Source organism: Arachis duranensis, chromosome 6, assembly GCF_000817695.3.
Source record: "Arachis duranensis cultivar V14167 chromosome 6, aradu.V14167.gnm2.J7QH, whole genome shotgun sequence".
NCBI lineage: Eukaryota > Viridiplantae > Streptophyta > Magnoliopsida > Fabales > Fabaceae > Arachis > Arachis duranensis.
In genome coordinates, this window is record NC_029777.3 from 77,720,089 (window position 1) to 77,727,760 (window position 7,672).

The following is a 7,672-nucleotide window of genomic DNA, read 5'->3' on the forward strand; positions in this document are numbered from 1 at the left end:
CCCTCTCCTTCTATTCTTCTTTTCCTCTGACACCTCAAGGAATCTCTATACTGTGACATAGAGGATTCCATACTTTCTTGTTCTCTTCTCTTTCATATGAGCAGGAGCAAAGACAAAAGCATTCTTGTTGAGGCTGATCCTGAACCTGAAAGGACCTTGAAGCGAAAGCTAAGAGAAGCTAAGGCACTACTCTCTCTAGAGGACCTAACAGAAATCTTCAAACACGAAGAAGACATGGCAGCCGAAAATAACAACAATGCCAACAATGCAAGGAAGGTGCTGGGTGACTTTACTGCACCTACTCCCGACTTCTATAGGAGAAGCATCTCTATCCCTGCCATTGGAGCAAACAACTTTGAGCTTAAGCTTCAATTAGTTTCTATAATGCAACAGAATTGCAAGTTCCATGGACTTCCATTGGAAGATCCTCATCAGGTTTTAGCTGAATTCTTGCAAATCTGTGACACTGTCAAGACCAATGGGGTTGACCCTAAGGTCTACAGACTTATGCTATTCCCTTATGCTGTAAGAGACAGAGCTAGGATATGGTTGGACTCACAACCTAAAGAAAGCCTAAACTCTTGGGAAAAGCTAGTCAATGCCTTCTTGGCAAAGTTCTTTCCACCTCAAAAATTGAGTAAGCTTAGAATGGAAGTCCAAACCTTCAGACAGAAGGAAGGTGAATCCCTCTACGAAGCTTGGGAAAGATACAAATAATTGGTCAGAAAGTTTCGTTCTGACATGCTTTCTGAATGGAGCATCATAGGTATCTTCTATGATGGTCTGTTTGAACTGTCCAAGATGTCATTGGACTGCTCTGCTGGAGGATCTCTTCATCTGAAGAAGACGCCTGTAGAAGTTCAAGAACTCATTGAAATGGTTGCAAATAACCAATTCATGTACACTTCTAAAAGGAATCCTGTGAACAATGGGACGAATCAGAAGAAAGGAGTTCTTGAGATTGATACTCTGAATGCCATATTGGCTCAGAACAAAATATTGACTCAGCAAGTCAATATGATTTCTCAAAGTCTGTCTGGAATGCAAGCTACACCAGCCAGTACTAAGGACGCTTCATCTGAAGAAGAAGCTTATGATCCTGAGAGCTCATCAATGGAAGAGGTGTATTACATGGGAGAACCCTATGGAAACACCTTTAATCCTTCATGGAGAAATCATCCAAATCTCTCATGGAAGGATCAACAGAGACCTCAACAAGGTTTCAACAACAATAATGGTGGAAGAAACAGGTTTAGCAATGGCAAGCATTTTCCATCATCTTCTCAGCAACAGACAGAGAATTCTAAGCAGAGCCACTTTGACTTAGCAACCTTGGTCTCTGATCTAATCAAAACCACTCAAAGTTTCATGACTGAAACAAGGTCCTCCATTAGAAACTTGGAGGCACAAGTGGGTTAGCTGAGCAAGAAAATTTCTGAAATCCCTCCTAGTACTCTTCCAAGCAATACAGAAGAAAATCCAAAAGGAGAGTGCAAGGCCATCAACATGGCCAAATTTTGGGAGGAAGAAGAGGTAGTGAACGCCACTGAGGAAGGCCTCACTGGCCGTCCACTGGCCTCCAATGAGTTCCCTAATGAGGAACCATGGGAATCTGAGGCTCATACTGAGACCATAGAAATTCCATTGAAATTACTTCTGCCATTCATGAGCTCTGATGAGTATTCTTCCTCTGAAGAGGACGAAGATGTCACTGAGGAGCAAGTTGCTAAGTACCTTGGGGCAATCATGAAGCTAAATGACAAGTTATTTGGTAATGAGACTTGGGAGGATGAACCCCCTTTGCTCACCAAAGAACTGGATGACTTGTCTAGGCACAAACTGCCTCAAAAGAGACAGGATCCTGGAAAGTTTTCAATACCTTGTACCATAGGCACCATGACCTTCAAGAAGGCCTTGTGTGAGGCACCATGACCTTCGAGAAGGCTCTGTGTGACCTAGGGTCAAGCATAAACCTCATGCCTCTCTCTGTAATGGAGAAGCTAGGGATCTTTGAGTTACAAGCTGTAAGAATCTCACAAGAGATGGCAGACAATTCAAGAAAACAAGCTTTTGGACTTGTAGAGGATGTTCTGGTAAAGGTTGAAGACCATTACATCCCTGCTGATTTCATAGTCCTAGAGACTGGAAAGTGCATGGATGAATCTATCATCCTTGGCAGACCCTTCCTAGACACAGCAAAGGCTGTGATTGATGTGGACAGAGGAGAATTGATCATTCAAGTGAATGAAGAATCCTTTGTGTTTAAGGCTCAAGGATACCCCTCTGTAACCATGGAGAGGAAGCATGAAGAGCTTCCCTCAAAACAGAGTCAAACAGAGCCCCCACGGTCAATCTCTAAGTTTGGTGTTAGGAGGCCACAACCAACTTCTAAGTTTGGTGTTGAACCCCCACATTCAAACTCTAAGTTTGGTGTTGGGAGGTTCCAACATTGCTCTGAGTATCTGTGAGGCTCAATGAGAGCCCACTGTCAAGCTATTGACATTAAAGAAACGCTTGTTGGGAGGCAACCCAATGTTATATTTATCTATTTTCCTTTGTTATTTTATTTTTTTATAGGTTGATGATCATGGGAAGTCACAAAATCAATTAAAAAGCAAAAACAACATGGAAAACAGAAAGAAAAATAGCACATCTTGGACTAAAATCTGCTGGCATTTAAACGCCAGTGAAGATAGCAGAATGGGCATTTAACGCCCAGTCTGGCACCATTCTGGGCTTTTAACGCCAGAAAGGGGCACCAGACTGGCGTTTAACGCCAGAAAGGGGCACCAGACTGGCGTTTAACGCCAGGAATGGGCAAGAAGCTGGCGTTAAACGCCAGAAATGGGCACCAGCCCGGTGTTTAACGCCAGGATTGGCAGAAGGAGCATTTTTGCATGCCACTTGGTGCAGGGATGAGCTATCCTTGACACCTCAGGATTTGTGGACCCCACAGGATCCCCACTTACCCCACCACTCTCTCTCTTCTTCACCTATTCACCAATCACCTTAATACCTCTTCCCCAAAAACCTCTCACCTATCAAATCCCACAATTCTCTTCACCACTCACATCCATCCTTCATAAAACCCCACCTACCTTACCATTCAAATTCAAACCACTTTCCCTCCCAAACCCACCCACAATGGCCGAGCCTTACCCCTCTCTCCACCCCTATATAAACCCTTCTTCACTCCTTCATTTTCACACAACCTAAACACTGCTTCTCCCCCTTGGCCAAAACACAAAGCCGCCCTCCATCTCCTCTATTTCTTCTTCTTCTACTATCTTCTTTCTTCTTCGCTCGAGGACGAGCAAACCTTCTAAGTTTGGTGTGGAAAAAGCAATGCTTTTTGTTTTTCCATAACTATTTATGACATCTAAGGCCGGAGAAACCTCTAGAAAGAGGAAAGGAAAGGCAAAAGCTTCCACCTCCAAGTCATGAGAGATGGAGAGATTCATCTCAAGGGTGCATCAAGACCACTTCTATGAAGTTGTGGCCATGAAGAAGGTGATCCCCGAGGTCCCTTTCAAACTCAAAAAGAGTGAATATCCAGAGATCCGACATGAGATTCGAAGAAAAGGTTGGGAAGTTCTTACCAACCCCATTCAACAAGTCTAAATCTTAATGGTTCAAGTGTTCTATGCCAATGCATGGATCACCAAGAACCATGATCAAAGTGTGAACCCGGACCCAAAGAATTGGCTTACAATGGTTCGGGGGAAATGCTTAGATTTTAGTCCGGAAAATGTAAGGTTGGCATTCAACTTGCCCATGATGCAAGGAGATGAACACCCCTACACTAGAAGGGTAAACTTTAATCAAAGGTTGGACCAAGTCCTCATAAACATTTATGAAGAGGGCGCTCAATGGAAGAGAGATTCAAGAGGGAAGCCGGTTCAACTGAGAAGGCATGACCTCAAGCCCATGGCTAGGGGATGGTTGGAGTTTATCCAATGTTCAATCATTCCCACTAGTAACCTGTCCGAAGTTACTATAGACCGGGCTATCATTATTCATAGCATCATGATTGGAAAGGAAGTAGAAGTTCATGAGGTTATATCCCAAGAGCTTTATAAGGTGGCGGACAAGTCCTCTACCTTGGCAAGGTTAGCCTTCACTCATCTCATTTGTCACCTCTGTAATTCAGTTGGAATTAACATAGAGGGAGACATCCTCATTGATGAGGACAAGCCCATCACTAAGAAGAGGATGGAGCAAACAAGAGATCCCACTCATGGACATGAGGAAATCCCTCATCATGAAATCCCTGAGATGCCTCAAGGGATGCACTTTCCTCCACAAAACTATTCGGAGCAAATCAACACCTCCCTAGGAGAATTGAGTTCCAACATGGGACAACTATGGGTGGAGCACCAAGAACATTCCATCCTCCTCCATGAAATTAGAGAAGATCAAAGAATCATGAGAGAGGAGAAACAAAGGCAAGGAAGAGACATTGAGGAGCTCAAGCACTCCATAAGATCTTCAAGAGGAAGAATAAGCCGCCATCACTAAGGTGGACCCGTTCTTTAATCTCCTTGTTCTTTATTTTTCTATTTTTTTCGAAAATTATGCTTTATGTTTTATTTATGTTTGTGTCTTATGATCATTAGTGTCTTAGTGTCTATGCCTTAAAGTTATGAATGTCCTATAAATCCATCACCTTTCTTAAAATGCAAAATGTTCTTAATTAAAAAAGAGAAGAATTGCATGAATTTTGAATTTTATAACAGATTAATTATTTTGATGTGGTGGCAATACTTTGACTTCTGAATGTATGCTTGAACAGTGCATATGTCTTTTGAATTTGTTGTTCATGAATGCTGGCTCTTGAAAGAATGATGAAAAAAAGAGACGTGTTACTGAGGATCTGAAAAATCATAAAAATGATTCTTGAAGCAGAAAAAAACAGTGAATACAAAAAAAAAGAGTGTGCTTAAGAACCCTGGACACCTCTAATTGGGGACTCTAGCAAAGCTGAGTCACAATCTGAAAAGTTTCACCCAGTTATGTGTCATTGGCATGTATGTATCCGGTGGTAATACTGGAAGACAGAGTGCTTTGGGCCACGGTCAAGACTCATAAAGTAGCTGTGTTCAAGAATCATCATACTTAACTAGGAGAATCAATAACACTATCTGGATTCTGAGTTCCTATAGAAGCGAATCATTTTGAATTTCAAAGGATAGAGTGAGATGCCAAAACTGTTCAGAGGCAAAAAGCTAAAAGCCCCGCTCATCTAATTAATACTGATCTTCATAGATGTTTTTGGAATTCATTGTATATTCTCTTTTTTTTATCCTATTTGATTTTTAGTTGCTTGGGGACAAGCAACAATTTAAGTTTGGTGTTGTGATGAGCGGATAATTTATACGCTTTTTGGCATTGTTTTTAGTATGTTTTAGTTAGTTTTTATTATATTTTTATTAGTTTTTATTTAAAATTCACTTTTCTGGACTTTACTATGAGTTTGTGTGTTTTTCTGTGATTTTAGGTATTTTCTGGCTGAAATTGAGGGACCTGAGCAAATATCTGATTCAGAGGCTGAAAAGGACTGCAGATGCTGTTGGATTCTGACCTCCCTGCATTCGAAGTGAATTTTCTAGAGCTACAGAAGCCCAATTGGCGCGCTCTCAATTGCGTTGGAAAGTAGACATCCTGGGCTTTCCAGCAATATATAATAGTGCATACTGGCGTTCCAAATCAGCTCAAGAATTCCCGGCGTTAAACGCCGGAACTGGCACAGAAGTGGGAGTTAAACGCCCAAACTGGCACAAAAGCTGGCGTTTAATTCCAAGAAAAGTCTCTATACATGAAAGCTTCAATGCTCAGCCCAAGCACACACCAAGTGTGCCCGGAAGTGGATTTTTACGTCATTTACTCATTTTTGTAAACCGTAAGCTACTAGTTCTCTATAAATAGGACCTTTTGCTATTGTATTTTTATCTTTGACTAGTCTTATGCTATCTTAGTTCACGTTTTGGGGGCTGGCCTCACGGCCATGCCTAGACCTTGTTCTTATGTATTTTCAATGGTGGAGTTTTTACACACCACAGATTAAGATGTGGAGCTCTACTGTCCCTCGAGTATTAATGCAATTACTACTATTTTCCATTCAATTCATCTTATTCTTGTTCTAAGATATTCACTTGCACCCAAGAACATGATGAATGTGTGACAAACCCCAATTTGACGGTTTATCTTGTATTGAGTTTAGGGGATTTTATAACCTTTTACCCACATTTATTCAATGAAATAGCATGGTTTTGTATATTCTCCGTTAATTGTGCTCAAGAGTGAAAACATGCTTTTTAGGACTCAAAATAGCTAAATCTAATTCTCCTTGATTCTATTAGATGCCTTGATATGTTTGTTAAGTGATTTCAGATTTAGGAGGCAAAGATTGGATCAAGGGAATGAAGAAAAAGCATGTAAAGTTGGAGAACTCATGAAGAAATGAAAGAACCGGAAAGCTGTCAAGCCGACCTCTTCGCACTTAAATGACCATAACTTGAGCTACAGAGGTCCAAATGATGCGGTTCTAGTTGGGTTGGAAAGCTAACATCCGGGGCTTCGAAATGATATAAATTTTGCCATATGTTGCTTCGCGTTCAGGGGCGCGCACGCGCACTTTGCGCGCGCGCGCCGATTCTGTCTGTGGCCCACTATTATGAAGTACGCGCACGCGCCGTTGCTGCCACCTAGTCCACTTGAAGCAAAACGTGGCCAGCGATTTTAGAAGCCTTGTGGGCCCCATCCAAATCATTTCTGATACTATTTAACCCAAGGAGTGAAGAGGGAAACATATGTTAGTTACCATTAGTTTAGTTTAGTAGTTAGAATTAGTTTCTAGAGAGAGAAGCTCTCACTTCTCTCTAGAATTAGGATTAGGATTAGGATTAGTTCTTAGATCTAGGTTTTAATCTTTGCTTTCTTCCACTTCTATCTCTCAATTCCTTGTTGCTACATTCCTTCTTCTTCCATTCTTTGGTTGTAATTTCCTTTATGTTGTTCTTATACTTTGTTGTAGATCTACTATTGTTCCTTCCATTTTCTTCCAATTCAATAAGAGGTAAATCATAATAATTGTGTTTCTTTTGATTTGTTGTTGTTTAATTCCTTGCAATTGAGTAGTGTAGATTTACTTCTCTTGCAATTTTACTATGCTTTCCTTTTATGCCTTCCAAGTGTTTGATGAAATGCTTGGTTGGATTTTAGAGTAGAATTTTATACTCTTGGCTTGGAAAGGTAACTTAGGACCTCTTAAGTTACTAATGTCCAAGTGATTGATGATTGGGGTGAGACTTGAGTTATCTAACTCCTTTGTTGATTGATAATTGGAGAGATTGCTAATTGGTTTGGAGTGCACTAAAGCTAGTCTTTCCTTGGGAGTTGGCTAGGACTTGTGGCTCAAGTCAATTCATCCACTTAACTTTCCTTTCTTTAGTAAGGGTTAACTAAGTGGTAGCAATGAACAATACTCATCACAATTGAGAAGGATAACTAGGATAGAACTTCTAGTTCTCATATCTTGCCAAGAGCTTTGTTAGTTGTTAGTTTATTTCCTTGCCATTTATATTTCTTGTATAAAATCTTAAAAACCCCAAAACAACTCACAACCAATAACAAGACACTCTATTGTAATTCCTAGGGAGAACGACCCGAGGTT